Raw genomic sequence first — 22381 nt, forward strand, 5'->3', positions numbered from 1 at the left:
GAAAGTAAACTAATCCTCCAATTTGTTACAACTGGTTTAATGTTTAAGTTTAAAATCTTTTTAAACTACAGTTATGAGATTTTCATAGTCAAGGACCAAGGAATTCAATTGATTTAGTGTTTAACCATTAAGAAGGTAATTTTGTGATTTAAATATATATATATATATATATCTCATAATTAAAAGCAAACTATGAGTTCTTGAAAAGTTAAAAAAAAAGTGTGTAGAAGCAAATAATCTAATATAAAATATATTTTTAAAAACATATTTTCTAAAGAACAGACCACTTATGAAAATCCTACAATTAAGGGCTCAGATATGAATAGTCAAGTCTAATAAAGAAATCCCAATCTAATTGGGATTGATGTGGCACTGAAAGATGAGGCAGGGTCTACCAGCTAGCAAACGGTCTACATCATCTTATGAGGAAGCTACTTTTCATAGAGCCCTTCCACAAACTGATCTACACCCCACTGCTTCAGAGCAAGCATGTTCTCACAGAAGCCTTCAGAACACAGCCAATGCAAAAACACTTCCCTCTTTGGTGATGGTCCTTTTAACAACAGCCTGAATAATCACACTGAGATTCAAGCATTTGTACTGACCGTAAACTATTGTCTTTCACACAAATAAATGCTCACTCTCTGGGTCTGCTTTAGGACCAAAGAAAACACACAAATATTAAACACTTCAACAGGCCTGAACGAAGAAGACGAAAATATGAGCAAATTTTAAGTATTCTCTTCTCTTTACCAAAGTGCATTATTCTATGTTGAAAAGATATTTTAAGATGAAAGACAACCCAAATGTTTATCCATTGACAGTCTTGTTTCAATTATACATCCATTCAGTGGAATTCTATTTAGCTGTTAAAGCAACAAAGGATGAGACAGTATTGCCTATAAAATATTCTTGCCAGAAATGCTTAACCTGAATCTTATCAATTTTAAAGGAAACACAACTTTTTGGCTCCTCAAGCAGCACCATGGCAATTGGCAAAAACAAAAGCCTTGTGGAAGGCAGAAAAAAGGGAGCCAAGAAGAAAATGGTTGATCTATTTTCTAAAAAAGATTGGTAGGACATGAAAGCACTAGCTATGAGAACTGTGGAAAACACTAGTCACAAGAACTCAAGAAACCAAAATTAACCTGATGGCCTCAAGGGTCATGTTTTTTAAATAAGCCTTGCTGATCTGCAGAATGATAATTGCATTTAGAAAATTCAAGATAATTACTGAGGATGTTCAGAGAAAAAAACTGCATGACTAACTTCTGTGGTATGGATCTTACTTATAAAAAAATGTACTCTATGATCAAAAAAACAGCAGATCATGATTGAAGCTCATGTTGATGTCAAGGCTAGTGGTGGTTATTTACTTCATCTGTTCTGTGCTGGCTTTACTAAAAATCTCAATAATCAGAGTCAGAAGACCTCTGACACCAAACACAGTAGAAAGACCTACTGAAAAAACCTACAACTTTTCAAGATATTGCTTAATTTTTCTTTTGTGATTAAGAATGCAAACCAGTAACTATAGATTATAAGGTTGCTATGAATTGACTTTCTGTCATGACCTGAAAATTGCTGTCTTGAACAAATCCCTGACATCAGCTTGCTATATTTTTAGAATTTTTCTCTTTCCAAAAACAGGAAAAAAAACCTAGGTTCCAAATAAATGCAGTATTTTTTAAAGTTGGAGGTATGGGAAGAACAGTTATTTTGACATTTTAGATTGCTTTTTAATCAAACAGTAGAAATTCTAACTTTGCAAGGAAGGACTAGCACTCCATATCTCAAGCCACCTTTAGAATGTTTAATTGGCCTGAGCATCCATTCTGGAAGGCGCATGGATATGAGTTGACTGTGACCTAAAGGGACACCTTGGTCCCTTAGGTCACAACTAACAATTTACTCAAAGCATACTTTTATATGCAAGTACAACAGCATTCAACGGGAAAGGCCACTTCCAAGGTCTTAATGGTTATTAATCTGTTTTCCCCCAAAATACTGGTTTAACAGATTATGCCCAGCTAGTTAATAAGGAGCGACGCTAAAGTAAAGGGGCTTCCCTGGTGGCTTGGTGGTAAAGAATCCGCCTGCAGTGTCAGAGTCAGGAGATGTGGGTTAGATCCCAGGGGGAGGAAGATCCCTTGGAGAAGGAAATGGCAACCCACTCCAGTATTCTTGCTTGGAGAATCCCAGGAAGAGAGGAGCCTGGTGGGCTATAGTCCATGGGATCACAAAAGGGTTGGAAATAAGTTAGGGACTAAACAAAAACAACTAAAGTAAAGAGAGTAATAGAAGGTGTTTTTTCTTTTTAAGACTATAGCTCTATTTTGCAGTAATATAAGCCTATTTCCTAGTCACTCTAGTAACTTTATTCCTTGAACACACTTCCCTTCCCTGAAAACCTCTAGAACACGGGCTGTTCTTTCTGTTACAGTCAAATGCAATTCCATTAATATAATCATATATTCTCACTGAATTTTCAGAACATGTCAATATGCCATCCTGCAGGCAACAGAAAACCAACCTAATGGGAAACCGATGAGTCACACTGTTAAATTATGTTTTTGCTTCAAGTACATTTTTGAAACTAGTTCACCTCTCCATGAAATCCTGTTTTTATATGAAGAATAAATAAGCAATTCTTCAAATATTCCAAAAATACAGTAGAACGTTGATAGGTTTCTGGCTGCATTTTAAATCCATCTTTCCAATGAATAAAAGCAACAGAAATCAAAGTTTCTGCAAAGCCTCAGGACAAAACTTTAAGAACAGTCAAGTGCTTCAGAAATGATTATTATAATCAGAATACTGGCTTCCCTGGTGGCTCAGTGGTAAAGAACTTGCCTGCCAATGCAGGAGACATAGGAGACATGGGTTTGATCCCTGGGTGGGGAAGATCCCCTAGAGGAGGTGATGGCGACCCACTCCAGTATTCATGCATGGAGAATCCAATGGACAGAGGAGCCTGGCAGGTTACAGTCCATAAAATTGCTGAGTCAGAGACAACTGAAGTGACTTAGCACGCACTCACTCTTTTGTACTTATGAAACTACAATATCTTCCCATTTATAGCACAAAAACTAAACTAGAGCTAAAGGGTGAAAAAATGAACAGACTTTGAAAGGAATTATGAGGAAATTTCACTTAACTATAGAATCAAGAAGAATTTTTAAGTATTTTAAAATACCATTTCCTAATTCCTTTTACTATGGTTGTATTACCACCCCATTTCAAGAGTTCCCTACTATGCTAGAGAGGGTGCCAAGAGAACAACACTTTTATTCACTTTCTATGTAATTCGTATGCATTATGGGATGTAGAAACATTCATAATATTTGAATTACCGATTCTACTTATAGGTAATATAGGCAATCAACACAAAGGTATAAAGATATAAGATTATTCACTGTGAAGTTATTTTTTATAACTTAAAAATAATCAAAAGGCATAAAAAGAGAAAAATTGTTAATGGGGAAAGGGAGCAACATAAAGGTAGGGGAATAAGATACAAACTACTAGCTGTAAATAAGCTACAAGAATATATTATACAACATGGAGAATATAGCCAATATTTTATAACAACCACAAATGGACTATAATTTTAAAAATTGTGACTCACTATACTGTACACCTATAACCCATAAATACTATGTAGTAGAGCAGTAAGTCGCTCAGTCGTGTCCAACTCGTTGCAATTCCATGGACTCCAGGCTCCTCTATCCATGGGGATTCTCCAGGCAAGAATACTGGAGTGAGTTGCCATGCCCTCCTCCAGGACATCTTCCCAACCCAGGGATTGAACCCAGGTCTCCTACATTGCAAGTGGATTCTTTACCTGAGCCACCACGGCTATACTTAGAAAGAAAAATTTTTTAAGTTATCAGAATGCTTTTATGTGGCTCTTACACTCCAACCTGAAGACAGAACACCCTAGTTTAATGAGAGCATTTATCAACCCAAGAACAGGTGACTCTTAGACATATAATTTTATCTAAACAGAAAAGTGTTCCATGACTATAAATGTTTAAAACATGATACATTATATTCCCCATTTTGGAGAGTCACAATACACATATCCTACAGTAAATAAACCTGCTTATATCTGTTTAACTCAATGCATCTCTAATTTGTCTTGAAACTTGTTTGCTAACATGAAGAGGAAATGGTGTTCTGGGGAACACAGCTGGACACATTGAGATAAACAAAAGACAGGACAAGAGTACATGGATCACTCTTATAAAGACAATTCCTAAGGTGCTCATAAACAGATGAATGGTAAGCAAAAGGGAAAGACTACTAGAAAGCCATTTGGTTCCCTCCTGAGCTCTCTTAAGCTTGCGCATTTCATCATAGAATCAGAAGAAAATCATGTTGGTCAGTTCATCAGATTTCTAGATCATATGAAGTCAAGAAGAGTTGGAAATGTATTGAAAGACTCACAATCCCAACAAGTCCTGAAAGGCTGGGATTTGGGTCTATAAAAAGAGATGAAAATCTAGTGAATACAATATAAAGTCTTGATTTGCCTACCTACTCCCCCAAAAAACCAAAACTGCAAAATCAAGAGTGAGAAAGACAGGCCTTAACAGAAGCATATGTGAAAAATACTTAGGGGTTTTCATCAATATTAAACTCAGTGTCAGTTAATAGAATTATGGAACCAGAAAGAAAATTACTGTCATATTAGGCTGCATTTGTAGTAGAGTATATAAAACTAGGGAAGTTTTCTTCTCTTCCCTCCTCATAGATGACCACCAGGCATCTGTGGCTTTATTCAAACCAATGTGCAACATTTTAAGAAAGAAGCAGACACCCTGAAAAGTCTCAATAAGTCAATGGCATTTTAGAACAAAACTCTCAATAAGAAATTAGAGTAAATGATTTCATATATTTGAAGAGTTGTCACAAGACCAAGGTATTTGAATTCTTTTTTATGATGCAGGGAGGGATGGTGTACAGAATCAAATGGTGAATGCTCATAAGATGAATTTTAACCTAACAAACAGAAGAAGCTTTGTAATAAACCAGCCCAAAGATTGAACAGTCTATTCAAGAGATAATAATGAGTTATGATCATTTAGTCAAAATGTCACTGAGGGAATTCAAAGAATCAGGTACAATGTTAAGTCTGGATAGCCTTTAAAGATCTTCACAACACTGAGATTCTAAAATACTATCAAAGACAGCATTACCATTTGGAGACATTATCAAGAACAACATAATACATTCTATATGGAATCAGGGATACCATGCCAATGGGTACTGGATGCTGACTCGGGAAATCCAATTTTCACTTTTCAGGATTTAGGAATCTTATCATTAAAACAGTCATTATTAAAATTTAAATTATATAACCTTACAATGAGATAAATTATATGGAAAACAAAACTAGTCAACACCCAAACTAATCGCTTCCTAATGTCACTTTGTTAGCTTTCAACTGACTGGTGGATATTCACATCTTGAAAATCTATAAATGCTATAAATTAGGGCTTTTTTTTAGAGTGGTTGTTAAATATTTAACATCAGTAATACCTATAATCAGTGAGTATTTGTTAAGCTGCCACAGGTACAGCTTCAGGCTGTGTAGAATAAAAGTACAAATCAAAGCAATCTTCCTTCAGGAAACAGGAAAAGAACTAGGAAGCAATATCTAAACTTTTAAAAGTGATCTGTCTGGCTAACAAACACATGAAAAGATGCTCAACATCACTCATTATCAGAGAAATGCAAATCAAAACCACAATGAGGTACCATTACACGCCAGTCAGAGTGGCTGCTATCCAAAAGTCTACAAGCAATAAATGCTGGAGAGGGTGTGGAGAAAAGGGAACCCTCTTACACTGTTGGTGGGAATGCAAACTAGTACAGCCGCTATGGAGAACAGTGTGGAGATTTCTTAAAAAACTGGAAATAAAACTGCCATATGACACAGCAATCCCACTTCTGGGCATACACACTGAGGAAACCAGATCTGAAAGAGACACATGCACCCCAATGTTCATCGCAGCACTGTTTATAATAGCCAGGACATGGAAGCAACCTAGATGCCCATCAGCAGACGAATGGATGAGGAAGCTGTGGTACATATACACCATGGAATATTACTCAGCCATTAAAAAGAATTCATTTGAATCAGTTCTAATGAGATGGATGAAACTGGAGCCCATTATACAGAGTGAAGTAAGCCAGAAAGATAAAGACCATTACAGTATACTAACACACATATATGGAATTTAGAAAGATGGTAACGATAACCCTATATGCAAAACAGAAAAAGAGACTCAGATGTATAGAACAGACTTGTGGACTCTGGGAGAAGGCGAGGGTGGGATGTTTCGAGAGAACAGCATCGAAACATGTATATTATCTAGGGTGAAACAGATCACCAGCCCAGGTTGGGTGCATGAGACAAGTGCTCGGGCCTGGTGCACTGGGAAGACCCAGAGGGATCGGGTAGAGAGGGAGGTGGGAGGGGGAATCGGGATGGAGAATACATGTAACTCCATGGCTGATTCATGTCAATGTATGGCAAATACCACTACAATACTGTAAAGTGATTAGCCTCCAACTAATAAAAACAAATGGAAAAAGTAAATAAATAAAAGTGATCTGTCTTCTTATTGTATACACTGTGGTATGTTTATACAACAGATTACTCTATAGCCTTGAAAAAGAATGATGTAAATCAGTTGTATTGGGAAGATACACAACAAACAAGTAACATCAGACTCCTCTAGGGGGAGACACTGTGTGTCATACAAATGTTTGTTGTCATATGTATGTATGAGTTTAATAATAATAACAATGCTATAATCAAACACAAAGAAGGAGGTCAACCTGGGGCTATACCTTCTCTTTTTTACTACAAGAGGGAGAGAAGAGAGCGACCTTGACAAAAGCAGCAGAAGCAGAGACAAAACGCTCAAAGCTCAGAGGGTGCTGCACTGGCCGCCTCCAGATGAGGGGATGACACTGTTAATACGTCCTGACTGTTCTGACCACATTCCATCTCCTATTTTTCTAGAGGAGCCTGCTGTGGAGCTGATACTCCTGCCTTCCTTACTCACTGGGCATCCAGATAGCTCAGTGGTAAAGAATCCACCTGCAATGCATGAGTCGCAGGAGCTGTGGGTTTGATCCCTGGGTCAGGAAGATCCCCTGGAGGAGGAGAAACCAACCCACTCCAGTAGTCTTGCCTGGAGAATCCCATGAACAGAGGAGCCTGGCAGGCTACAGTCCGTGGAGTTGCACAGAACTGGATATGACCAAGCATACAATCACATCCTGAAATCACTGACAGTGATTTCGACCCCTGGGGAACATCCAGCAATGTTGAAACATTTTTTGTATTCTAGAAACAGAGGGCAACTAGCATCTAAGGAGGAGAGCCCAGGGATGCTGCTAAATGTTCTACAGGGCACAGGACCACCCCCACTACGAAGAGTCATCCAGCCCACAACCTCAACAGTGACAAAGTTCAGAATCACTGAACTCCTATTTACTTAAGGCCACCTGAATGGACTCTGTTCTTTAAAAGCCAAGAGAGTCTAGCCAAGTCCCAGAGATTCTGCCCTCACTATAAAACATGGCCATAGAGTCTGAACTGACTTTTAAGAAAGCCTGCTGCTGCTGCTAAGTCACTTCAGTCGTGTCCGACTCTGTGCGACCCCATAGACGGCAGCCCACCAGGCTCCCCCATCCCTGGGATTCTCCAGGCAAGAACACTGAAGTGGGTTGCCATTTCCTTCTCCAATGAATGAAAGTGAAAAGTGAAAGTGAAGATGCTCAATCATGTCTGACTCTTAGCGACCCCATGGACTGCAGCCTACCAGGCTCCTCTGTCCAGGGGATTTTCCAGGCAAGAGTACTGGAGTGGGGTGCTGTTGCAACTTCTCCAAGAAAGCCTGCAGGTCTCCGTAAAAATAACTGCCAATGGAAAACATCCTGCGGAGGGGTTAAAAACGTTACACTTGACCTAACAACTAACTCACAGAGATCATTTATCCTGAGAAAAATCACCTGATTGGCATGTAACCAGCATTTCTCCAAAGTGTCACAACACTCAGAGAACTTTTCCATTTTCTAGAAAAAGTTTTTTAAAACTCCAAGTAGCTTCTTTAATAACATGTTGCTATTTTTGAACTCATGAAAAGTAAATGAACTGGAATTATGAGTTCAAATACCAATTATCATTGTAGTTTTAAACCCATTAAAATTAGATACAGTTGGCTACAGGCTATATTTTTCTAGCTTTTACTCCCCTTGTAGTCCAGTCTGCATATCTGACTCCACTGTTCCCTTGTAAGAGTTTAGCAGCCTACTTATTTCTTTAAATAGTAAGGCATATGGCACAGGGCCTCATTCATAGTAAATGGCAATATATATTTTATTAATTGAATAAAAAGACATTTAAAGACTACTGTACACAGGATCCCTTAGTCTTTGTCAGAGCTGGTTGGAGTTAGGTAATACCAGAGGTCAGTTACTACCTACAATATAGAAATTTTATATACTAATATACAAAATATTTAATATTTATAATTAACTCTCTCCTCTATCTAGTAATAGATAGACTGACTCCCAGAACATAAACTGCTTCTGAAGAAGGTAAACATTTCCCTACCAACAAAGCTGACCAATCACCATGTAGTTCAATGTGTCACCACCCAGCCCCTATTCTAACATATTTCTTCCAAGAGTATATGGGAGGGTCATTTTATAGCATCAGTCATTCTTCTGCCAAAATTTCAGTGGGCTTAGTCAAAAGGTGGAAGCAGCTGAAGCAGGCAGGAGCAGAGAAGGGTATCTATACCCCTGGGCAGCTGAGGGCTGAGCTCTTTGAGATGCTGGTAAGTGAACACTGTCCATAGGTATCAGGAGAAGGGGAGGAAGATCAAACAAGACAGACAACAGGAGAAGTAACTGGCCAAGAACAGGAAATAAATCTTAGAAAGTCAAAGTGTTAGTCACTCAGTCATATCCGCCTCTTGGCGACCCCATGGACGTTGTCCAGCAGGCTGCTCTGTCCATGGAATTTCCCAGGCTAGAATACTGGAGTGGGCTGCCATTTCTTACTCCAGGGGATCTTCCTGACCCAGGGATCGAACCCAGGTCTCTCCCACTGCAGGCAGATTCTTCACCACCTGAGCCACCAAGGAAGCACAGTATGGACTAAAGACAACTATCTGAAGTGGAAACACATGAATGAATATGAAGGGAAATGGTTGGAGTGCCCAGTGAAAAGCCAAACTAGTAAATAAGATAACTGAAGTCAAAGCCAGGATGTCCAAAATAGCAGCACAGAACCCCAGAGCCAGCCACATGCTCACACCAAGCAAATGTGGTCTGTATAGAAATAATCGCCTGGGCATCGTATCCCAAAACACAAGAGCAAGGTCAGCAATTCCTCCCTTGACATTAGTAGAACTAGTCACTGATACCCACATACAGGAAGCTGAGTCTTCCAAAGTGGTTTCTCCCTCAAACAAATTTTCAGTGTTACCATTTTAAAGGCCACTTAGGTCCATGATACTAGTAATACAGGCATAGTAATCAACACTGCCACCATGGGTCTACCAAATATAGCATTTAAAGTCAAACTGAAAGGAACTGTCCTTTACATAATTTTAGCAACAATAAGAAAACTGAGTACCACACAACCCATAGGATAAGAATAAGGATAAAGACAGAAAATAAACAACCATTACTACACTGAAGTGTAAAAAAAAAAATTTTTTTTTAACCTAAAAGAATTTTTTCCTGTGAAGTTGCTTTCATGCAATGTGGGGGAAAACATATGCTCCAACAGAAAACTATGCATAATCTAGAGTACATCTTTCCCATTTACCCGATTCTTTGGAAGCTATTGTAGAACACTGTAAGTTGCAGATAACTAATAACAAAGTCACATAACTAGACACATGGGTGGACCTGGAGACTGTCATGCAGAGTGAAGTAAATTCAGAAAAACAGATACCATATATTAAAGCATATATGTGGAATCTAGAAAAATGGTACAGATGTATAGAGGCACAGACACAGAGAGCAAATACACAGACACTAAGGACGGGGAAGGAGGCGTGGGTGAGATGGGAGATTAGGACTGACGTGTACACTACTCTGTATAAAATAAAAATTAATAAGAACCTATTGTACAGCTCAGGGAATTCTACTTAATGCTCTGTGCTAAATGGAAAGGAAATCCAAAACAGAGGGGAATTTTTGTACACATACAACTGATCCACTTAGCTGTAAAGCAGAAACTAACACAACACTGTAAAACAACTAAACACCAATTTAAAAAACTTAGTACATTAAAAAAATGAACTGTGGTCTATAGACATGCAAATTCTGAGTGCAACTGATTTACCCCCCTACTGAGGAAAAGTCCGGTTTTCCCTCCCTTTATATGTTGGCTTCAATATTCTAGATCTATAAATGTATCTGTCTTTAAATTCTCCTTTGAACTGTTTATCACATCTTACCAGTTACTTCTTTATTGATTCAAGTAAGATCCTTAACACATGTTCATTGATTTTACCTTTTTTGGAAAATTATCTTTTAACAGTAACTTTGGGGAAGCAGTTACTTTCTGAAATTTGAGAGAATACTGACATTTACCAGTGATGTTTTCTTGGTTATGTTGCTGGATTTAATCACAAGTATAATATTGCCCAGGAAAAGCCTAGAAGTTTGGGGACCCGAGGATGACAAAGCCTCTGAATGGTCAATTTAGAGGCATACTACAAGCCAGATAAAGTGACATCCATAGAATAGAGGCAAAATAGAGTTTATATTCATGCTAGAGAAGGAGAAGAGAGGACGGAGAGGAAAGAGGCTGGACTAGAATGGGAGCTTTTATTTGAGAGCATAGAAGATGCTCTATTTTTGCAGTTTCACAGACACACGGCTACATCCCAAAGATAACCTTGTCCATTCTATTTGCCAACAACAGCTCACTTTAGGGCAATGCTTGTTCATGGATAGCCTGATAGAGAATCACATCTGTCTCTGGGTATGTTTGCTGTGTTCATTCTTGGTTTTTAGGAGTTCAACGAACATTATTAATCTCACCACATCCTATAACTGCAAAAGCAGTGTGAACATTCAAAATGCTACTGGTATAGGACTACAGTTAAACAAAAATGGAGACTTCAAGAAATTGAAAAGGAAGAGAAAAATGAAGTATGATAAGCATATCTAGGAGATAAATGTGATCAATTACAAAATTCCTCTAGTCTGGGATTTCTTCTTGAAGATTGAGACTGAAAGCAAAGGTTTCCCACTCAAAGAGCGGAAGTACATTCTGAGCCTAACGTGTCATGGGCTCACACATAAAAAATAGAAAGTATACCTCAGACGTCTCAACTCAAGGATAGTTTTTGCCTTAACTTTTGGGGGTCTCCCTGGTGGCTTAGTGGTAAAGAATCTGCCTGCCAATTCAGGAGACACATATTTGATCCCTAATCTGTGAAGATCCCACATGCCATGGGGCAACTCAACCCGTGGACCACAACTATTGAGCCTTTGCCCCACAACAAAAGAAGCCACTTCAATGAGAAGCCCGTTCACCACCAGCAGAGTAACCCCTGCTCACCAACACTAGAGAAAAGCCAGTGCAGCAACCAAGACCCAGCACAGCCATAAATAAATAGATTAAAAAAATTTTTTTTGTTTTTTTAAAATTAACATTTTAACATTCTAAAACTGGCATTAGTAACATAAATTTTACTACCAACACATAGCATTCCTTATACAGAACTTGATTGCAGAACCAAAGCAATATCCAGGAACATATCCTCAGAAATAGTGGAAATCTAGAACACTAACTATGCACAGAAGGAAACTCTACAAGAACATAAAGGCCCTAGTTCCTTTATGCGTGTAACTTTTCCATGCTAGAGTTCGTCTTTTACTAAAAACTTCCAGATGCATAACATGTAGAGTAATACTAAGCCACGCTGTCAAGCTCGCTGCTTAAACTCCTGGGAAGTTGTCAGTATATCTTTACCGTTTTGACAGTAAATTCAGGGAATACAGTTTGTTTGGTTAGACTTCTCTTTTACAGCTCACAGTAGCTTTGGCGGGCATAAAGGGTCTTTCCAGCCATTAGTACTAGGTCAGCCTATCTTTGCTGCTCTGTCTTCTCTCAAAAGGCAAAACAACTACAAAGTCATTTAGAAAAGAGAAGTCATTTTTCTCTTCCAGACTTCCTGAAAGCCCATAGTGTATTAAGGAGAAAATAAACTGCTCACCAAAGTTCAGTAACATGTACAGTTGTCATTCTGCTATCTGCCCAGTAAGACAATCAAGGCATTGCACTTGACCAAACTACTGTCCACCGCTAGCTACTCAATACAGTAAACGTCACTGCAGGTGAGGCTGGATGCTCATCTCAGTGGGAGGAAGAGTTTAGTCTTTCAAACTTATTTTTGCAGTATTTGCTACAGAATGCTTGTACCCAGATTTACACTTTCTTCCTGAAAGGTATTACATATATCCCTTCAGCATTGGCTAAAATGTTTTTAATTCCTATCATTATTTAAACACAGATGTGCAATTCACATATTCACATTACCCTGTCGATTTAAATTTTAATACATAAACGTCATCAGTTTAAGACAATAAGAATCAGATCAAAAAGAAAGTCTCAAAGATCTTTAAAGTATCTATAATAAAAACTTTTCCACAATATAAATTTTCTATAAATAATATAATTTGGGGATAGTTATCTTTTGTATACTACTTTGCAAATCAAGTATTCACTATTAGTTTAGAAAATCAACTGCTTTAAATACATATATAAAAGAGGCAATGGACTGCTGTAACTTGGTGAGGAAGCTTCATAGACATATCCAAAATTACAGAATAAGTAAAAATACATAGGAAGAAATATGAAAACACACAGAGACACACACACACACAAAACTGTCACAGAAAAACAACAATACTGTGACTGGGAAGCTTAAAAAAATAGGTGACTTTAAGAAAAGGGATGAGATGATTTCCTGACACATAGTCCCACGCTCAGTTACACAACGTACTTTTACAGCTTTCCAGCACTAATTCTACTGTTACATCTCCTTTGCTAGACTACTAAAACTATTAAAGGACAATATTATATTAATAGTCCTTTCTGGATTCCATTCATTTTAATATACAATCTTGTTTCCATCCTTCCTTGTAATGTTTCTAGTCACAGAATTTTGGAGAGGGTTTATGTATTGACAGACACATAGTGTCTCTAGACACAGGAGCCGGGATCACACTGGGGCTTGGACTTTGAGTAATCTATTAAAATATCCAAAAGATTTCCAAGATTCTCTGGAGTTCCTCAGAGGCCGCTATGGGGTGCGAGATGGGCAGTGGAAAAAAGGTCATATAAGGTTTTGGCCTCTGTCTCCTGTGACCTCCAAGGTTAACCGCGGTTTGTGTGGCTAACATTATATACAATTTTATATACTGGATTTCCTCATAATATTTCATTTTTTTCTAAAGTTTCAGGCTCTTTGAGAAATGCTGGAAAACCCCTGAACCACTTGACCTCTAAGATTTGTATTAGCTTTAATATGCTTTGGCCCCGAAAATCCTCAGAGAAAATGTTTAAATGCACAGGAATAAGGATAATTAGTGTATGTAGAGATAAACCACAAAAAAAGTTCTCAACCAAATCAAGTTGACAGATCTTCATTATGATCATTATGAACTTTTATAGCTAACTTTCTATAGAGAACTCTACAATAAGCCCCAGAGATACACAGATACAAACCAGAAACCCAGCCATGGAGCTTATAAATGAGATTGGTAGAAATGGACTCCCAACCCACTCCCACAGGAAGTCAACTGCAATTACTCTGTGAAACCACATAGTAATTAGCACCAGGATCTGCCCCTGAGAGACATGTGGCCCTTGATACACTTAAGTCATTTGACACCCAACCAGGTTGATAACCATCCTCAGAAAGGCATCTATTTAAAATGTCCATTCAAACTTTGTATGCTCTGACATTGAGCCCTAATTTTTTCAGTACAAAAATGATTTTTAGTATTCCAAAGTTCACTGTCAAAGCCCTAGAATTTGCCAGCAATTCTAGTATGATTTGCAGGTCAAAAGGTTGGTTTTTGTCCATGGTTCATGGAAATGTGTTATCTTATGCTCATGTCATGCACATTTTAAAAATGCCAGCTAGATTTTGGAGACTTTAAGTCACAAATCAGTCCTGGGTGTTCACTGAAAGGACTGATGTTGAAGCTGAAACTCCAATACTTTGGCCACCTGATGCAAAGAGCTGACTCATTTTGAAAAGACCCTGATGCTGGGCAAGATTGAGGGCAGGTGGAGAAGGGGACGACAGAGGATGAGATGGTTGGATGACATCACCGACTCAATGGACATGATTTTGGGAGGACTCCGGGAGTTGGTGACGGACAGGGAGGCCTGGTGTGCTGCAGTCCATGGGGTTGCAAAGAGTTGGACATGACTGAGCAATTAAACTGAACTGAAGACATAAAATTGGAGCTTCACAATTCCTAGAAAGGTAATACAAACAACTTACCTTTAATAACTGTCAGAACTGACCTAAAGATACAGAAATGTTGAGAAAGAACTGTGTCAAAGTTCCGGGCACATTTGACTTTAGTATCTAAAGGATCAAAAATAATACCACCACTCTGGCCCTGTAATTGACTGGATGGAGAGACTCTTATAAGATTTTTCTCTCCCATTAGCAGCTACAAGAGTAAAAGAGGATGTTGGAGACAGAGAGAATCGCTCTTACTCTCTTAACCATTGTCCAGATTTATAATAGGAACTCTAAAGTACCAAGTTTGCTACATGATGGTAAAGAGATATGATTCCAAGAGATTACATGATATGGGTGGCTTTTTTCTCTCTCTTCTCACTCTCCTTACATCTGAAATATTTGAGAAAAGAAAAATACATTTTACCTTTGCCACAACCAGACCTATTTCTGCTGCTGCTGCTGCTGCTAAGTCGCTTCAGTCGTGTCCAACTCTGTGTGATCCCACAGACAGCAGCCCTGCAGGCTCCTCTGTCCCTGGGATTCTCCAGGCAAGAATACTGGTGTGGACCTATTTCTAGTTAGACATAGTCTGACTATATTACCATAATGCACAAGCTAGGGCTGGCTATAATTCATCCACTTAGCCTAAATGTGAAAACTATATTTAAATATGTGCTGATTACATTTAAAATATAAGAATAAAAACTTTGTGTACATAATCCAGAAGCCTAGAGCTCCTAAAATCAAAATTGTTATTGTTGTTGTTTAGGAACTAAGTAGTATCCAACTCTTCTGCAACTCCATGGATGCAGCCCACCAGGCTCCTTTATCTGTGGGAATTCCCAGGAAAGAATACTGGAGTGGGGTGCCATTTCCTTCTCCAGGGATCTTCCTGACCCAGGAATCGAATGCTCAGATTCTTTACCACTCAGTCACCTGGGAAGAAGCTCAAAATCAAAATTATGATTATCCAAATGAACACATAGCTTTTTGGCATTTCTGGCAAATCAGACAAACCAATCAGACTAAGAGGAGTATGACAAAAATTAAGAACACATTCCAACTAACATAGTATGTGATGACTGAAGTTGAAATGGAGCCTCCAAATGAAATTATGTCAAAAGCATGATAGCAATTCCAAACAATTCTTGATTCTGAGAAAGTGCAAAATAGAAGCAGAAAATCTTCAACTGATAAGTTCAATTACATTTAGCTCATTTATTCTAGTTATTGGAATACCAGCCTCAAGTTCATATAAGTGAATTTATCTACTAAATAACTAAATTTTTGACTAATACAAAAGTGCAATTTACTAGGTTATTTTAAATATATTAAAGCTGATAAGACAGCCTAGTCTTCAAATATAGATGGAAGAGATGACTTGATCCTTCCATTAAACTTTTTTCTTTCTTTTTTTTTTAATTAGACAAAGCATTTATTTAAAAAATCCATGGGTTGTTGGCAGAAAAATGGGAAAAGAAAACAAAGATCTAATGGGATAAATAGCAAAACAACAAAGTGATAGATTTAAACGTCATCATTATTAATAATTATACTGAATCCATTAAACTTTTCCATAGCAAACAATTTGACAGGTAGAGGTCTACTAGGAAATTAAGTGAGAAGCAGGTGACAGAACAGTCCCACTGGTTTGGCTCAGCTTCTCCTCCTAGTGGTCACAAAGGGGAGGTGCCTGCCATCTGGTGGCATTTCTTCAAGGAATCCTGTTATTTAAACAACACGGAATATTCCTATGAAGAAATATATGATACCAGTGAAAAGTGCTCAGTTTTAATCCACAAGTGAATTTCCAATTACTTCTGCCTCCCACTTAAAGCATCTCCTCCTTTTTAAAAGTTGGCCATATAAAACATTTTTAAATTGCAAGGTTGCTGAACACAATCCAAATGAAACAGTAACCATGCATGTCTAAACCATATTCGGGTGTGCCGCAATCATTTTTAACACAATTCTTTAAAAAAGTGTTAAAGATCATGGTGCATTAAACCACTGCATGGAACTTGACCTGTACTGGCAAACCAGCGAGGATGGGAATGATTCTGGGTTTAGCAGTCACATACTGGGCTACTGCGTCAGCCCAGACTGACTCATAACATGGTTTTCATATTCTCAGCTCCCAGCAAACCACGAAGTAGCCTTTATAAAGTGGTCCATCCTCAGTTGCTCCGTCATGTCCAACTCTTTCTGACCCTACAGATTGTAGCCTGCCAGGCTCCTCTGTCCATGGAATTTTCCAGGCAAGAATACTGGAGTGGGTTGCCATTTCCTACTCCATTATAAAGTGGAAGGAGGAACGAAAAACACTTTTTCATAACAGGTTTTAGATGGTACCCACTCAAGATAACATAGATTGATGTCATTTTGATGAGTGTCTAGTGAGGCTCCCCCTGCAGAAGACAGTGCCCCTTGAACTGGAAAAGAGTCCTGATTCTGGCATGTTCCCCACTAGCCCTCCAGTCACCTAATCTTGTCAATGAAAGGATGCCCTCCTTCTCGACCCCTAAACCTAATCTTGACACTCAAACATGCCAGGTAGTTGACTTTGAACACTTGCAAACCATCAGAAGCACAGAAGTTATTAAGGTCCTGAGAGGCTACTTGTTGTACCTACACATTCTTCCGCTGAGCTGGAAACAACAAATCCCTGCACAGAATGTATACCCTTCCCTTAAATAACTCCCTTAAAAAAACAGAATTACTAAAGTAAGAAAGAGAAAAGAGTATTTGAAGGATTTGCTTCTCAGTGACTTTTAGACAAGAGAAACAGAAGAGATGCTGCTTCAACAGGCAATTTGTCCTCCGTTCTTCAGGTGACAGGGCATTTTGTCAGCTGTCACTGCTGGACCAACTGAAAGTGTTACACTCAAACTGCTGTTCTCATTAGGACTGAAACCATTTAACATGAAGGCTTGGAGGCACTCAGATGTCACATTGTATTGTTTAGCCTGAGTAGAGGAGGGGAATGCCTGCTAGTCTCATTTAAATAACATTCATGGCATTTTAATTTGCAAAGAAGCAAACCGCTTCTGACTATTCTTTGCCTAACATAATTGAAAATCTATACATTATTATGTCCTTACTTGATTCACTCTTTCCATTCATTTTGTAGCCGGTAAAGAAAACTATACAGCATAAGTGAAAAACCATGTTAGTAGGAAACACAATTTTATATGATAAAGTAGATTTATGTTAGCAAGGTAATTTAAAGGACTTTTCATAAGATGGGAAAGGATGCACACCCTTAAAGTTACAGTTAACATTTTCCACCCCAAATCGAGAAGTTGCCACAAAAGAAGTCACCAGAGATTGTAGCATTCATATTTCTGAATCAGAGGTATTTCTACTTACTGACATTTAATATGACTTTGTATCCAACCATTTTCGTAGACCTGAAGGGTGTGGAAGGACCTCAGAAATTACGGGATAAACCTTTTTTATTTTACCGACATTTAATATAACTTTGTATCCAACCATTTTCGTAGACTTGAAGGGTATGGAAGGACCTCAGAAATTACGGGATAAACCTTTTTTATTTCTGGCTAGCCTCACTAAGTAGATGACTAGATGTGCTACACTACTTCATCATAACCTGTGAACGCAGAGGGGCCAGATTCAGTGGAACTTTTCAGTACCACCAGTAAGGACGTTTCAACTCTTATTCAGCCAAAATCTCACTGTTTTCCAAAGAAATGTAGAAAAACAGATCACCATGCTATCTACCACAGCCTTTTATACACTAAAGCCACTTTCTGTTTCAGTTGGATATCAGTGTAAACCAGCTATCTGTGTACCTTCATCTGGCCATAAATTCTTGGAAAGACAAAAGCCAGGTGTATCTTTATCCACTGCTAAAGTTCTTACTTATAATCAGAAGCCAGATTTTCTCATTTTATGATTTTCATGAAAGTCTAGCATGAAAGTCTCTTTCCACACGAAAAGGAAAGAAAATCCATAGTATTAACAGTATGGATGAAATTTTGGTCATGTGCTCCAAAGCGCACTGTACTTTCTCTGGGCTGTACTTGTCAGGCTGGTGAATTCATGTCATTTTAAAATGTCTGTCATCCTCATTGAAATGTAACTGCCATGAGGGCAGATACCAAGTCTGCCTTGATCATCAGCCTTTTCCCTGAGTCAAGATATTCAGCACACAACAGGCTCTTCGTACCTGGAGAACTGACAAATGCCCTTCGAAATCATTCTAGTCCAACACTGCTATCTGGGAGATATGAAAATAGAGTCTGTAAAAGTCATTCTTGAAAGTGATTTCCCTGAGATTGTATAACACATTAATGGCAAAACCAGGGTTAGAACTCTGGGTTCTTTTTTTTTTCCAACTATATTTTATCAAAATTTTGTTATAAGAGAAAATCAATATACCTTATTCAAAAATAAGATTTAAGAATAACCTAAATATACTCAATCCTAAAGGAAATCAACCCTGAATATTCATTGGAATGATTGATGCTGAAGCTGAAGCTCCAATACTTTGGCCACCTGATGAAAAGAGCTGACTCTGGAAAAGACACTGATGCTGGGAAAGATATAATGCAGGAGGAGAAGGGGATGACAGAGAATGAGATGATTGGATGGCATCACTGACTCAACGGACATGAGTTTGAGCAAGCTCTGGGAGATGGTGAAGAACAGGGAAGCCTGGTGTGCTGTAGTCCATGGGGTCACAAAGAGTCGGACATGACTGAGCAACTGAACAACTCCTTAGGGCTTCCCCAAAGTTCTCTCACTTGCCAAACATAATAGCTTCATTTTTTGTTGAACTAATTTACAGATCTACAGCCCATGACCCCAGTGACAAATAAGCAACCCCTTGATCAGGACAGGCTCTCTATCTGAATACAGCAGGGTCTATCATGAAAGCAATCCTACTGGTAGATCCTGATTGCTCCTCCAGAAATGCTGTCATGGAAGAAAGTTCACTATCAGCCATCACCATTAGAACTCTGGATTCTCTATTGCCCATTCACGTTCTCTGCCCATTTCGCCACAGAGGTTCTTTTATCTAAGCCTCTGGGCAGGCAACACAAGTGATGAGTGAGGTACAGAAACCTTTGTTATCTAAACACCATTTGTTTATCTGCCTGGTTCCCAGTGTTCTTTATACGTAGGAACATAGACGCCTTCCCATAAACATGCCTGATCTGTACATACTTTATGTAGGACTCTAAGAACAAAACCCCAAATGGAATTCTACATCCATAGGAAAGAGCCGATTTATTCTCTATGAGGGTCAAGCTTTACAGAGGCCAATCCACAGAAGTCAGCTGAATTTCCATGGTTCAGCTACCACTAAATCAAATATTCTGCTAAACAGAACTCTAATTTGTATGGTTTTTAACTTTTTATTCTGAGGTTTCTTTAAAGCAACTATTCAAAAAATAGACCTTCTCCTGGGCACCTGAAGAAAGTAAATGTGAATTTTGGGGAATGATGAAGTGATCTAAAATTGGGTTGTTGTGATGGCGTCCCAGCTCCATAAATTGTTTTTAACTTTTTAAATCATATTCTTAAATACTATAAAGTATACTTCAATAAAGCTGTTAAAAAAAATAAGCACGAAAATTAGTCAAAGTACTTCTTTTAGTAAACATCTGGTATCAAAACTGCAAAGACATTCTTTATTCCCATATTCTTTTAAGCCATGGTTCTATCTACTACAATCATGATTTACCTACAAGGTCAAAAGCTTTTCCTAGAATTTTGGTAAAAATAATTTAGTAGACTAATGTAGTATCTGTAACATCTTCACTGATGCAGCACCAAGAGATACTGACTCATTTGATTATCTGCATAAATGGCCTACAGATATGTTTGCTTAATTAAGCACAATGTTCTCACCCAAAACCTGTCATTAACTAACCATGGGGTTTTGAGTAAGTTATACATCTTCAGATCTCAGTTTTCCCACCTATATCACGTGTCCCCATGGACCAGATCAGAGTCAAGTAACACACAACATATTAAAAAAACAGTAACTGATATCATCTAATGAATAGCCACTAATATGCCAGCATTTAGGTAAACTATCAACTTATGAGGAAAGTAATATTAGTCACTTTTTTTTACAGATGGAAACTGGAACACAGGGAGGTTCATTAGTCTGACCAAGGTAATACAGTTATTTAGTAGCAGACCTAGGGTTCCAATCCAGAACCATTCAGCTCCAAAACCTATACGCATCCTCAATTCCTCATTAGACTTTATATTTGACTCAGTCAGATGTGGGCATGAATCCTGACCTTGCCTTTACCATGTTAAGTTAGTCACCTTCTCTGAGTCCAGTTTCTCCACCTGTAAAATGAGATTACTAATATTTAACTCTTAGGGTTGTTGTGAAGATTAAATGCAAGAATGCTTCCCTACAATGAAAAACTGTTTGACAATAGTTGATTATCAAATAAACCCTCCCACAAAATTTCCTTCTTCTGTTAAAAAAAAAAAGAAAAGCTTTTAATAGAGATGCAGACATAGAGAAGGGCCTTGTGGACATGGGGCTGGAAATGGGGGGAGTTTGGGAGGAGACGGTGGGATGAACAGTGAGAGTAGTATTGACATATATACACCACCAGGTACAAAACGGAGAGCTGGTAGGAAGCCGCTGAGCACACAGGAGCCCAGCTTGGTGCTGTGATGACCCAGGGGGGTGCGATGAGGGAGCTGGTGGGAAAAAGGCTCCAGAAGGAGGATCTATAGGTAGACATATAGCTGGCTCACGTACAGCAGAAACTAACACACATTGTAAAGCAGTTATACTCCAATTTAAAGCGGAAAAAAAGCTTTCAATTCTATGATTGTTTGTAGCCTACCTAGATAAACCTCACTGGTATTGAATTCTACCAAAAAGTGGACACAAATAACACAGCAGCCCTTTGCTATCAGTCCTTGGCTCTGTGATGGAGACTGTCAACAAGAGTGTCAACTTCAAGGGGTGGGCATCTCTCCACAGGAACTGAGCTGAGGTCACAGACTTGTCTCACTCTGCCCTGCAAACAGATGTCTGGGTGACAACTCTTAGTCACTGCAAACAAAGGCGAAAGCCAAACCAGGTGGGAAGTGCTGTATCTCCTTTCTAATCCTCTTGGCCAGCCCATTCCCTAAAACAATACCTTGTTGACCATCACTCAAAATAGCTGGTTTTCCCCAGGATACTATTTTCAACAAATTGCCTTTATTTTGATGATGTTTAATTCTTCCACAAGCAGAAGTCAGTGTTTTCTATAACAGTGATTTGTCAGCAAGAAACCTGTCTAATTCTGTGTATTGGAATATGCACCTTTAAAAGTTTACCTCTAAAGGAACCTGGTGAAAACTGGTGTAATGTGGAGCTCTAGTGGTGGCAAGAAAGTAAAGCAGCCCTCCTGAGAGCCAACAGAAATGCCAAGGAAATCACTTACTTACTTGTTATTATGGTGAGATGGCCATTTATTGTTAAATTAGCTTTAGAAGAAAAACGGTTCCAAATGATCATCCAAGATAATCTCAGGTAAACTCTAAATGTAATGACTTTCTTCCAGATTGCAAATTAGACCTCAACAACCAACTCACATCAAACATCATGAAGCAGTTAAAACCCCTAAAAAACAGAACTCGGGGCTTTGGCTGTCACTTTTCTACTTTTTACCAAGTTCACTGAGAATCTCATTAATTAAATACTAAGTATTTTTCACACAACTAGAGAGAATATTCTCTACAGAAAATGATGCATCTGAGTGGTATGATCAGTGAAGTCCTGTACCAACTGTCTTGGGAATTTAAATAATCCCTACAGGCTGATGAGGTTGTTGTGCGCTAATTCCTGCACTAGAAAA

At 38.5% G+C, this 22381-nt stretch overlaps 1 protein-coding gene and 1 pseudogene across 1 annotated transcript in view; one reads left to right on the forward strand and one right to left on the reverse strand.

Annotated features, from left to right (window-relative positions):
• COL25A1 (collagen type XXV alpha 1 chain) overlaps nt 1-22381 on the reverse strand; it is a 503516-nt gene that overhangs the window by 477062 nt on the left and 4073 nt on the right. The window lies entirely within an intron of this gene.
• On the forward strand, nt 986-1216 carry LOC139030182 (small ribosomal subunit protein eS1-like; annotated as a pseudogene).

This window comes from Odocoileus virginianus, chromosome 21 (genome assembly GCF_023699985.2).
Source record: "Odocoileus virginianus isolate 20LAN1187 ecotype Illinois chromosome 21, Ovbor_1.2, whole genome shotgun sequence".
Lineage (NCBI taxonomy): Eukaryota > Metazoa > Chordata > Mammalia > Artiodactyla > Cervidae > Odocoileus > Odocoileus virginianus.